The sequence below is a fragment of the Chelonia mydas genome, chromosome 11 (assembly GCF_015237465.2).
Source record: "Chelonia mydas isolate rCheMyd1 chromosome 11, rCheMyd1.pri.v2, whole genome shotgun sequence".
In the NCBI taxonomy this organism is placed as follows: domain Eukaryota; kingdom Metazoa; phylum Chordata; order Testudines; family Cheloniidae; genus Chelonia; species Chelonia mydas.
In genome coordinates, this window is record NC_051251.2 from 6,799,614 (window position 1) to 6,812,563 (window position 12,950).

Consider the following 12,950-nt stretch of genomic DNA (forward strand, 5'->3'; position numbering starts at 1 on the left):
CAGTATTAGTTAAGAATTAATCTTTAACAACAGACATATTTGATAAAATTTAAGATCACTTTGCTGACACAATTTACAAAGAGGAAAAGGATGTGAAATTAGTCAAGTACGTTATTTGCACAGCTCCGGTAAAGACCGGACCTTCGATCTTGCATTGTTCTCATTAATGAATTATCTCGCATATCTGGAATGAAGAGACTTGTTTCAGTGCACATGGGGTCTGAACATTAATAAATATTCATTAAACTTCCATCCTTCCTTTGCTTCAAAACCATTGCTCCTACCATCTTCTGAGGCTGTGAATAATTTCCTTCTTTCATTTAGATCAGTCTGTAAACACCTTCAGGATAACAATTGCATGTCCCACTGTGTTTTCTGATGCATTTAGCCGCCTACGTCATTTATCTTGTTTTCCACTCCCTGAATTATTCTCCCCCCCCACCGCCTTTTTTGGTTGTTGTTTTTAAAGTTTTCCTAGTCTTTCTAGGACCCGAAGCAGCACACAATATATACCAGATGAGGTTTCATCAGGGCTATTCTATGGTTTTATATACGATTTCTTAAACAGGTGCCTAAAGTTAAACATTTAAGGATGTTGGTTTATTACTGTAATGTTAAAGATGAAAATATAAAAGGGAAGAAGCTAGATGCAACAAGACATAACGTAGACTGTATTCACTACAGAGGCTGAGACCATATTGCAAATCTCAAGAAAGCTGCCTTGCCAGCAACATATGTTCTGACCCACAGCTGTTAATAGCCTAGTAGGAGTTCATGTCAGGCTGCATGTATGCTCAGAATCCCCAACTCACATGATATTTAACTCCTAAGGTGGGGAGGACTTTTAAAGGTGGAATTTGCTCAGTGCTAGCCTAATGTTTTCCCGATTGACATGAATGGCAGCACATCCGTTGGCTTCAGGGAAGGCAGAGAGTTAGGCCTATGACAAGCACTTTTGAAAATCCCACTTCTTCATGTTCAGGGGATCGGCAGTCAGATACAAATACGTTCACCACTGGTGGGCCCTTCTAAAGTAGATGGCACCATCCCCACACAGAAGGCGTCCCATCTGCTTGCAGAGCAGCATTGTCCTTTGACCCTACCAAGGACCGTGAACCTCCCCCTCTCCGTTTACCACAGCACCAATCCATTTTCAGGAAGCGTCTTAGTGGCCAATGTAAGCCCTGGTCACAGCTCTCACAGAGCTGTACTGCCAGAGATGAAGGCATTGGGTCCCCTACAGCCTATCTGATGCTTTTAGAATGTGCCCATTGTGGTAGCAACTAGACCTTGATGGCTCCTCAGGAATGGGTTGGCATCTCAACCAAGCTCTCAGTGGCGAGAACTGTGCAAGTCACAACTGTCACTACTTCAATTAATGAATTGGCATTATCAGACGAGCCATTTAGATTGAATGGGCCAGCAGGATAGCCTGCCATCCGACCCTCTACAGAGTGTGTCCTTGATTGCCGGAGCTATGTGGGGAGAAGTGTCTAATAGCATGGCTTATTCTGTACCTGCTCTGCGGATAGATTCAGAGAGTTTAAGACCAGAAAGGACATCACATCACCTAGACTGACCTCCTGTATAACGCAGGCCATAGAATTTCACTTAATTAGGCTCATTGAGGAGCAACATCTTGTGTTTGACTAAAGCATATCTTCCACATAGAGGAATTCTCTCTAGATCTTACTAATGGCACCTTCTACATCCACTTCTTAAAAAGAGAGAAGTTACCGATGCGGGGGGGGGGGGGGGGGGGAATATGCATAAGGCATAGGGCATTTATGCATAAGGCATTTTTTTGCATGTGCAATTTTATGCTTCTTCCTGAACCGTGAATAGCTGAAATCCTGCCTCTGAACATTTGCAAGGTCAGCACTGACGATATACACGTCCCCAAAGGCAATTCTGAAAACGTTCCTTCCTGTGCTTTTCCGGCACAAGAAGCCGAACAAAGGTGTTATTCAAAGATTCTGCCTACCCTCTGAAGAGCATTGCTATGGAAATTAAGCAAGGTAGCTGTTCTCATAAGAGGATGAGAAGAAGAAGAACTAGCTCATGTGTGATTCAAACCTTTACATCTTTCAAGGGAAGTGAAAATGCAAATTTGTATGAATCTCATTACACTGTCTAGATGCGATGCACAGCAGACAGGGGCTCCTAGCACTAATGCATATGTCTAGCATTAGGGGTCTGTGATTAGACATAGTCTGTTGGGGCCAATAGGGTTAAAAAGTTTTAATAGTGCTGAAATTGTATTTGGATCCTGTTCGGGGCGGGGGGGGGGGGGGGGGGGGGGAAGAGAGGGGATAAAACCTCAGGGTTCGTGCCATGTGTTGCTTTTCCCACCCCACCCCCCCACCCCCCCGTCTTCAGACAAGTTTTGTTTTCACAGTATTGTGTGATTCTTAATAAAAATCAAAGCTTCACATGATCATCAAGCATCCAGATGGGGTCTGATCCAAAGCCCACTGTTGTCAATGGAAAGACTGAAAAGAGCAGGTCCTATTGTGAATGGGGCTCCAGGTAGAAGTAACTTCAACCAAAAGATATCATTTCCGATTTGGGTCCTAGCAGAAAGTTCAGTGAACCCACCTTGAACAGCAATTGCATCACCATAATATTGCAACAAAAACAGTTATCCTAGCACATTGATAGCCTCTCAGTGTCTGTTCTTCCTGAGCTTCATGTCCGGAGAATGGTTGGTAGGAGAGGGTTGGCAGTGTGGAGAAACAATCACCTGCAAAGCAATCTATTCTCTGTAAACATACTCAGAGTACACGTTGCAGGTGGGCTACAAAGAAACAGGATGAGGAAAGGTTAGACTGCTTCCTGGGGTGGCTTACTTACTGATGGCACTCTGAGCCTGGGCTTGCAGGATACAGGATTTTCTGGATAACACAATGAGACCACATCGCAACACAGACCACTTCCCTGGAGAGATCAACACTTTAAAAATGATTTTTTTCTAGGTAAAAAAATGGCCTTTTTTCCCCAAAAGTGAAAAATATTTGAAATTTTTTTGTCCAACTCATTAACAAACCCTCCCCCCGCCCCAAATCTCTCTCTCACTCACACTTTAGTTTTTAGTGTTTCCTTTTTGGCTCCCTCTCTGCCCCCCATTTTCTGTAGGGAGAAAAGTAAAAGCAGGAAAAAAGTGGGGAAAAGCGAAAAGAAAGAAAATACAAGGGGACACAAAAATCTCAACTGTTCTGAAAAGGAATAGTTTTGATAAAAGGTTTTGGGAACATTTTTTAAACAAGTAAAATGTGAAATGAAAATTGTTTCTATATTTTTCATTTTTAACATGGTGTGAAAACTACCGGTTTTTCAGCCCATTTTACTCAGCACATCATGGCCCAGTATCCCAGCAATGGGGGTGGCTCCGCTGACCCCTAACTCAAAAAAGCGTTTGGGCTCATTTGACACGATTCACATCCCCAAGAAACGCTGCCGGCCACTTGCAACTACAGCTGGGCAACTACCTGTTCTTTGTTTTTGTTTTTTTTTGGCTCCCCGACGTTTTCGAAAGAGTTGGAAAAAATACATTTAGAATTGAATAAAACATTTTGCTCAACCCAAAACGAAACATTGTTTGGATTTTGAGCACCGATTAAAAGGAAATTTTGACATTATTTCAAACGGACATGTTCCATTTTGAAAATGTTGAAACAGTTTGATTGTTCTACTGTGGTCTTATCCCACAAACATATCAGACCATAAAGTCAGAGAATGAATTTGGCGAGTCTTACAGGGTCCTCTGCAAGGTTTAGATCTAAGGGGTCAGATACGGAAAGTTTCACTTTCTGTACAACATTACATTCAAAAGCATGGACAAGTGTTGAAGCCAGCTGCTGTCATATCTTGCAGAGTGGATATAGCTTGGTCCCATCTCTAGTGATTTTCATCCCTGCAATTTTCCGTTCACATTCTGACAATAGGTTGAGGTTGTCGTCAGAGATGCTTTAAACATCAGAGAATCTTTTACCTTTAGACCATTTATTTCTGCTAATATTTTTCTTTGATAGAACATCAATATGCTCACCCATTGTCATTCCAGCCCGAGTTTCTGATCTTCCAATATTGGCCAGGTCTTCAGCTACCTCACTCCCACATACGCATGTGCGATGGAATCCACTGAAAAGTCAAATTTACTGACTTTCTTTCTGATCCTCCAGGTCTCCACGTGAACTGCACCATTGATAGCATTCTGGTTTCTACTGAGTCTTACTGTGATTTTCCTATGCCATAGGAAAGCTCTTATCCAAGGATTCTCTTACCACATGGTCCCATCTGAGTTCCGTTAAGAGCCAAACTCTGTCAAATACGACACCGAGTTCCAAAATGACTCCTATTGAGGACTCTGCTGGCTTTTGTTGGACTCCCTCAAAAATAGGTTGACAGAAGACCACCAGTAGGTCTGTAATCGAGTGCAAGTGCCTATATGCCATTTCAGAAGGTTCTATTTTCCCTTCTTTTTAAAGCCACCAAAGGAGACTTGATTGTGTCATTCTTTCGTTGTTTGTTTTGTTTCCTAAGCAATTTGGCAAAACTGACATGAATGTGAAATATGTTTTGGCTTCTCCTAATCTCCATTTTTTACAAAAAAGAAAAAAGTTGTGATCACAATGTTTTGCCCAACTCTATTTGTAACTTGTCTTCAAAGCATCTGGTTCTTGCCTGCGTCCGATACAAAATACTAGATTGGGTTGGGCTGGTCAAGTATTACCCAGGTTCCCTTGCACCGGCCAGGGAAGTGTGGGCAGAGGAAGAAAAGGTTCCTTGCATCGAGGGAACCTTTAACGTATTCTTTGAAGGGAAGTTTTTGCTTCTGTCATTGCCTTCTTCCTCCCTGAGCAGCCGAACAGGAACAAATAAGCCACATACCTCAGGAGCATGCAGGTTTTTTCCCCGCGAATGCACCCAGTGTTTCACCCACCTGAGTTACACCCTGTTTTAGCTGTCAAATGAACCCAAACGTCTCCACATGTAACTGGCACATTGAAACCAAATCACTCAGTGCAGCGCAAGACTATAAATCAGCCCCAAATTCCAGCCACCCAGCTCCAATTGACCCAAATCTGCATTGTCTGGCAAAAAACAAACACCCACACACCACAAAAACAAAAAACTTTCATCTATAAAATATCACCCAGCTCTAATCTGGGGCAAATGTCAATGAAGTCAATGGAAGTACATCAATTTACACCAGCTTGAGGCTGTAATCCAAAATCCAATTGACAGCACGGCCAGATCAAATTGAGGGAATGAGAAAACTCAGTGACCTAATGCAACAGATTAACATTTTTTGAATATTATTCCCTGATTGTTGTAGGGATTTATATTGTCTGGATATGCTGGTTTAGTTTAACAGCAAACTGTCAGAAGAAAAGAAAGAAGGAAAGCAAAAACAATGACCATGATAAAACATCCCTCAACTCACTTCCGGGGGGTACTAAGAAACAATGCATGAGCAATTAACTCCGAAGGGCCTATTTTTGGGGCTCCAGCGAAGTTACACAGTTTGTCTGGTCAGTTAAATATTAAAGGAACATAAGCAATAAAAGGACACACTCTGTCTAGAAGTCAGACAGTTGTCGGGGGAGCTGTTGGGGTGGGAACAGACTGTCACCTACAGGCACCCCTCAGATATCTGAAGTTTGGCCTTTTTACACACCCTTCACAGGGTGGAAGGACTTCGGTGAGGTAAGGTCTACATAGGTCCGTGTTTGAAAATCCTCTCTCATGCTGTGCTTCATTCCTACTGTTAAGATTAACACTTGTCTTGAGAATGCAGTCTTGTCACACGCTCCCAAAGAGGAAAACTGCAGATACCGTTCCCATCTGGACCTGCTGGAGTAAGTACGGTCAATCCACAGCCTGATTTCAGCACAGGCTTCCTGACTTAGACATGGAACAGATTCATCCCTGATGTATCTTTACTGATTTAATACATGCCTGACATAGTTCCAGTCTTCTCTTTGTTCTCCAAGCCCAGGCATGGTAACATTAAGTTACAGAAGTCCATACAAGCAATCATGAGACGAAAGTTTAAAGAAATATCCCAGGTATACACTCTAAAGGATCTCTTGAAAACCCTGCAGAAGCATCTCACACCTGGTTTCAGATGCTGATGTTAACCCGGAGGGTTTGTGCTTTCATAATGTACTGTGCCATGTTGTAGGGAATGTATTTCAGGGGCTCATTCCTCAAGCTCTTCTCAAATATCTTCCCCAGATCCCTGGGCCCCTCTTTCTCCAGCTACTTCATGCCATACTGGTGGTGCAAAGCAGCCAGAAAGCAGGTGTAACTGGCTATGCAGGAATTAACCTAGTGTAAGGTGACATGCAACGCGTGTGATGGTTCTCTTCCACCTCCCACTCTCCTTCAGAGGGGATGTTTAGTGGGATGTGGAAGGAGCTGCGCTGGTGACTGCGGTTGCTATTCCGGTTTGGTGAACTTTAGAGTAGTCCCAAAGCTACTCTAAAACACAAGGGTGGCCAAACTGGCCTCTGTCTAGCCCGTGAATAGACCATAATCACCTTTTATATCCCCAACCCATCTGCACCAGATGGGGCACCAACACTGCTGAGGATCTGGGCTCCTGATCTTTGGCATCTGTTATACATTTATTCTGTGCATGCCTCTGTTTGGAGTGCAGGACCCTGGCAAATCTTCTTTGAATTGTTTTAAAGGCTCATGTGGGTTATACAGAGCACGGAAGTAATTAATGAAGTAATTGACAATGTTAGTAAAAAATATTGGTTGGGAGCAAAGGAAAATTTACACCTCCCTCCTTTCTCTCATTCTTTATTACTGTAAGAAAAGAGAAACTCAGCAAAGTACCTCACTAAAATATGTAATCTCCTAAATCACATAAGCAGCAAATAACTGGATTTCAGTTTATTTCTCTGACAGGATCTACCTGACCTGGATGAAAAATCTAAAATGAATATTCTGTAATATATATGTCACCAGGGAGCAGAGAGGAGCACAGTCAGTCTGAAGTATTGCGCCAGCTGTTGAAATCTAAAAGTCAAATCTATCAGGGATGCATTGAAGTTCTATTAATCGTCCAAAAGCCATTGGGGTTTGGAGAATTTTAATAGAGGGAAATTGGCAGTGCATCTGCCTTTAGATAAAGTGGGATAAAACTCTCCCTTCCAATCATTCTAACTTGTAAGCTGCCATTTTATATAACCAAAGTTCAAAAGAATAGCTAGCTAGTCATTCCCAATGTCATTCACTCGCCAGGCCTGAAGGAAATGGCTCTTTAAGGCAAAAATTTCACCCCGCACCATAACCAGGTAAAAAAAGGACTAATAAAAATTGGCTACTTATTGAAGTCACTCTTTGTATAAAGCTGGAGGATAATGGTAGTGATACATTTAGGGGTGCTTTGGAATGATCTCCTAAGACAGGAGGTTGTCTAATAAAGCCACTGCAGGTTTCTCTGCAGCAAGTATCACATCCACTGCCCCCTGTTCCTCTAGAATGAAATTCATTTCTGTGCAGAGAACCCCACAAATGGCCAGTGTACCGCTTAAGACTCATTTAAGGTCTATGTTGAGCTTATCTTTAAAATTTCACCTTTGCTGCAAATAAGATGTGCAAGTAGGAGCAAATTAGCCACACCTCTGACCTCTGGTCTCTGCTGGAAATAACACAAGAATGGATTCTGTCATGATATTTCAACATATCTGCTTCCAATTCCATCCAGTGTAGAGAGAGAGAGAGAGAGAAAAAAAAATGTATTCCCAACTGTAATAGAGCCAGACTCACTCAGCGGCACCTCCTGCTGGTTATCCTTGGGAATTAGCTCGTCAGCCTCTGGAGCACCCTCTGCCATCTGGTGATCTACCTTAACACTGGCCCCAGTCCCTCCCAGGACGCGGTGCCTCCTCCCACTGGGGTGCTGCCCCTTGCAGTAAACCCCAACGATCCCTGAGGGTCTCCCCTCCCTGGGAAACCCCCACCCACTAACCCCACACCTTGCCTCAGTCTTGGCTACTGCCAGTCATCGCTTAGCCCCGCTCCCCGGGGCAGACTGCAGTGTATCAGCCACTCACCACAGGCAAGGGGTTTAGACCTGCTGCCTCTGTCTACCCATGGGCCGCCCCCTTGCAACCCCAGTACCTAATTGGCCTTAATCTAGGCCTTGTAGCCTAGGGGTTTCCAGGCCGGAGTTCCCCTGGCCTTTCCCCCTCAGCCCTGCTCCACTCTCGGTACTCCCTCAGGTCCCTGCAGCCAGGCCCTTCCCCCTCTGAACACAGAGAGGAACTCTGGCTAAGCTTCAGCCTAGCAACCCCTTTATAGGCCCAGCTGCAGCCTGATTGGGGCATGGCCCAGCTGTGGCCATTTCCCCAATCAGCCTAGCTTTTCTTGCCCTCAGTTCTGGCTCTCTCCCAGGGCTGGCTTTTAAGCCCCACAGGGCAGGAGCGGGTAACCACCCTGCTACACCAACATTTCAGAACCTTCAAAAATAGCTTGTTCTTGGGTTGAGTCTGGAAATGGGCAAAAGTTTACGTGGGCAAAGGTAGGCTCCTTATTTCTTCTGAATGCATTTCTTTAATCCATAGCACTGTTTCCCTGTTTACGGTATGAAACAAACACCAAATGTCCGATAAATTCAAGCATTAAATAAGAGATCTTCTCCTTTTCTTAGATGATGGATCAGCTCTTTAGCTGGTGCAAAGCCCCATTACACCATTTTAAGTTGATGATGAGGATCATTTCATTCCTCTCCATTATAGTCTCTTGATTTATGTAATTGAAAATACAATGCAGTAACTGTATATCATAGTGGCCACATTTTCCAAAACATATTTTAATTGAGCCAGTTGGGAAAATTCTGGTGGAATGATTTTCCAATAAAAAATGAAATTGCTGCAAAACAATCAATATTTTCCATGGGAAAGTTTCAATTTAGCCAAACATTTTCATTTTCTGTCAAGAAAATGAAAAATTAAATATTTTGCTTCAGGTTGGTTTGACCCGAATCTGAGTATTTTGTTTTGTTAAACCATCCCAAAATAGTTCAAGTCAGTTACATATTAAATTCCATTCCCCTATTTGGCACATTGCCTCATGGGAGTTGTAGTTCAGGCTCCCATTTTATCTTATTGGTTGGGCTCTCTGGAGGACAATATCTCCCATGATGCAATTGGGACTCCCTTCTGCGCAAGTTGCATAGCGCATCTTGGGAGTTACATGACTGTGGGAGATGTAGTTTGGATGCCTGATGACCCATTCTCTCCAATAGGCAAGGCTCCCTGGCCAGACTACATCTCCCATGAGTCAATGCCCCAGAATTGGGAAATGCAGTTTATTGGTGAACTGACTCAAATTGAAGTGTGGGCTAATTTAGAAAACTAAAACAAAGTATTTTGATTTGGGAAACTTTTGACATATTTTAAATAGATAATTTTTGGAATATTTTATTCTATGAAAAGATTTGATTTCAATTTTCTGGCCTGATTTGAGATGAAAACAATATTAAAATGTCAGAATTTCCTGCTTGATAGAAATGCCCAAATTTTGCTCAGCTGCACATATTTTTCTATAGCAAACAAACCAACTAACCCACCCAACATGCTTGTGCTTTTAGAAGTGCAACTGTTTGTTTCAAGTGTTAAAAAGTACTGCTAATTTGAAAAGCTCTGCATTCATTGCTAACACTGTTAAATTTGAACATTTAACTCAAGTACTAAATCATAAACAGAGGAAAAAAAGGTAGAGCTAGTTGAAAAGTTTTCCTCTGAACCTTTTGTCAAAAGAAGGCTTTTTGATAAAATGGAGATCATTTTCCTATTTTTTTAAAAAAACCTTTCAGAAATTTATTTCCCTCGTAAAACCTATACCAGACCTATCTAGGGGGAACTTTCATAACAGTGAATCTAAAGGTGATAATGATTCTGTGAGAAGCCAACAATACTTCTCTCTCCAGCGGCTGTTTTCAAGTAACAGAAAGGACATTCCAGGAAAAGCGAGTACAATCTGAATGTATGTAGATCTCATCCTCAGAAGATCTCGATATTGGCTATATTATCCACTTCTCTTCCAAACTCTGTTTTTCCAGACAACAAGCACTGTATAGATAATGGGGGTGAAAACATATGGTGAATTCGCATACTAGTGTGCTTACACTTTGTTCTCCAGAGGGTTGAGAAGAGAAGGGAATCTTGTCTCCAGAAGGCACCCGAATCTGTCACGTCTACGCTAGAATTAGCGCAGGTGAATAAAGTGTCATTTATGGGTCTGATTTCTCTTATTCTTACATCTGTCTACCAGGACAAGGTCTGACTCATCACACGCTAGCTGCCAAACACCTATCTGAGGCCAATGACTCTGAACCTGAAACTCGCCCTCACAAAAGAAGTCCCATCAACTTACAGAAGTTGATCTGGTGTTAGCTGAACTCCTACAAAATTATTCTTTTTTTTTTTTTAGGGGGGGGGCAGGGGAAGATAGTGGAATCCCAGCCACTCCCTGTTTTTCCTTCTCTCACTGCACAAAGTAAGATTACAACGTAGGGCTCTCCTGCTACAGCTGTAGCACAGCAGCTGACACGGGCTTTTGGCCATTTCCAACCTGACCAGGTTTTGAAGTGGTATCCTAGAGGAGAAAGATTTTGCCTCCCATTAACCAATACCATACTACATGTAGCCCTCTCCATGGCTAGTCACTTGTCCACCTGGTGTTCTCTTATTCTTCTGGGTATAATCTTGAGTTTGCATGGCCAAATCCTTCCTAAATTTCTACTCAGAATTTACTCAGGCAATTTGAACCAAGGACAGGCAAACTCAAGAGATTCCGCCTCTTACACTCTATATTTTTTGGTATGAAAAACTTCCCAGAATGTGCATGTGAACGTACAAACCATAAAGTGTAAAGAAAGGTAAACTACTTTCTAGCTATGCTTTTTGATATACATATTTTTTATTGAATGCCATGTATTACACACAGTAACTGCAATGTGTCTACAGTGTATGAAGGATGACATTGTGGTCCCATATATAGCAAGAATATGTATTTATGAGTAGTTACAGTTCACTTTGACTTCATCTGTCATGTAAGCAGCAAAGACAGATGTATTAATACATGTACTTTGCTCAAGCTTCTATGACGAGAAATAAATTCACATTTTATTGTAATAGTCTGTATAACAAAAAAAGTTACTCTCAACTTGTACAAGCGGGGGTAAAAAGTTAAATAAAAACTACACGTGTTTACACAATGCCTTATGCACCACTACTCTTCATGCAGTGGAATCAGTTAACGTACAGGATTTTGTGATATGTACATGCATCAATGTGTGTAACTACAGCACACCGACCTAAGCACAGCACAAATGAGACGGTATTTGGGTTGGAGTCTGAAATTTGAGAATCAACAGCATTTGAATAGGTTCACATTTAGGCAAAATTATTTCCTGAATGCCTGATTATCTTGTATTTAGCTGAGACGCTGAATAAGTCTCCCAGATCTGAAGAAAAGCTCTGGGTAATCTTGTCTCTCTCACCAAACAAAAGTTGGCCCAGTAAAAGATGTTACCCTCACTCTCCTTATTTCTCCAATTATGACCAAGTCATCCAGACTGATTGGGTAAGATACTTCTCAGCTGTTGGAAGCACATAGCTCCAATGAACTCTCTGGAGATTAGCTGAGGATCTGGCCCATTGTATTTAAATTTTAAAAGCTCTGAAGTGATCTTAGAGCTGGTAAAAAGGTGACAGATTGACAGCTGTGAAGACTGAACTCCCTATATTCTTAGAGAACAGATACAAGAATCAGCTTCCCTCACACATGCAGCTGTGCTGTGGTGACTGAATTTTGACCTGGAGAGATCAACCCCAAAGAAAGGGTTACACTGAATAGGATTACAACAATCTAAAATTCATTAAAATAGCAGCAAACATCCCAATGAAATTTTCATTTGACTTTTTATAAAGTCACTGAAATGCCAATTTGTCCTTCAGACTTTTCCCTAATATATGTGTAACAGCTACCGTGCATTGGATCACTAAATGTAACTCCCCAATATTAATTGCTTTAAATAGAACTGTGTAATAACTATTAGAATATCACGTCTTAATAAGGAGTATGATGTTAATTTTAAACTAAATAATAGTGCATGTCCTGTAATCCATGCCCTGGTTACAGTCCAACCGCTGCTAAGCTGTAGGAACCATTGGGGTTAGAATTATATAAAGACAAACCATAGTCCAGCACATTTGATGCTCAGTGGCTTTGTTGATATACATATTAAAAACTCTGGGCAATAAGAACCTGATTTGAACTGGGCAAATTTTTTTGTATTTATTCCCCAAAATAATGTAATTTTAGTCAACCTAAACTAATCAATCATGAATTGGACATGAATTCACTACATTTTAGCCAAAACAAATGTTCAATACTTGGGTGCCATTGACAAGGGAGGGAGTGGTGGTGGTGCTACCATATGGGAGGTGGGAGATCCAGCTTCAGCTGTTCAGCGTGAGAGCACAAGAAATGAGAGCACAAAGACAATGCAATAGTCATGCTTTATTCCTTCTTCTACATAAAACTGTCCTCTCCTATCAAAGGCTTCCTGAAAGTTTTTTCTATTCCGAAATATTACAAAACAGCATACTATATCACCCTATATTGAGAAGTAATCATAACATCCTTTTTGTCACATTTGTTAGCAAAATTAACCATAAATGCCATAACCTGCTTCCATTCTTAATAGACCTGTGTAAATAGCCAATTTTCCCGTTTGCTTGCAAAGAAAGAAAATAATTGAAAGGTTTTGTTTTGATTTCAATAATTTGGGAGGGTAGTTTATTTTTACAATAACCTTTCAGGAAGTTTTTTAACAAAGTCCCTTTGAACACACCATTTGGCAAAACTGACAAATTCACAATTTGTTTTGGTATAGCTGAATCTGCATTTTTAAATCAACAACA

The 12,950-nt window shown here is 41.6% G+C and overlaps 1 protein-coding gene and 1 long non-coding RNA gene across 3 annotated transcripts in view; both read right to left on the reverse strand.

The window, feature by feature from the left end:
* The window catches only part of CNTNAP5 (contactin associated protein family member 5), a 424,927-nt gene that overhangs the window by 349,058 nt on the left and 62,919 nt on the right, over positions 1–12,950 (reverse strand). The window lies entirely within an intron of this gene.
* LOC122462345 lies at positions 5,813–8,370 on the reverse strand. The gene is made up of 3 exons (XR_006284836.1): positions 8,140–8,370; positions 7,639–7,703; positions 5,813–5,856 (listed from the first exon to the last, which is right to left on the reverse strand). It is a non-coding gene; the product is annotated as an uncharacterized LOC122462345 (long non-coding RNA).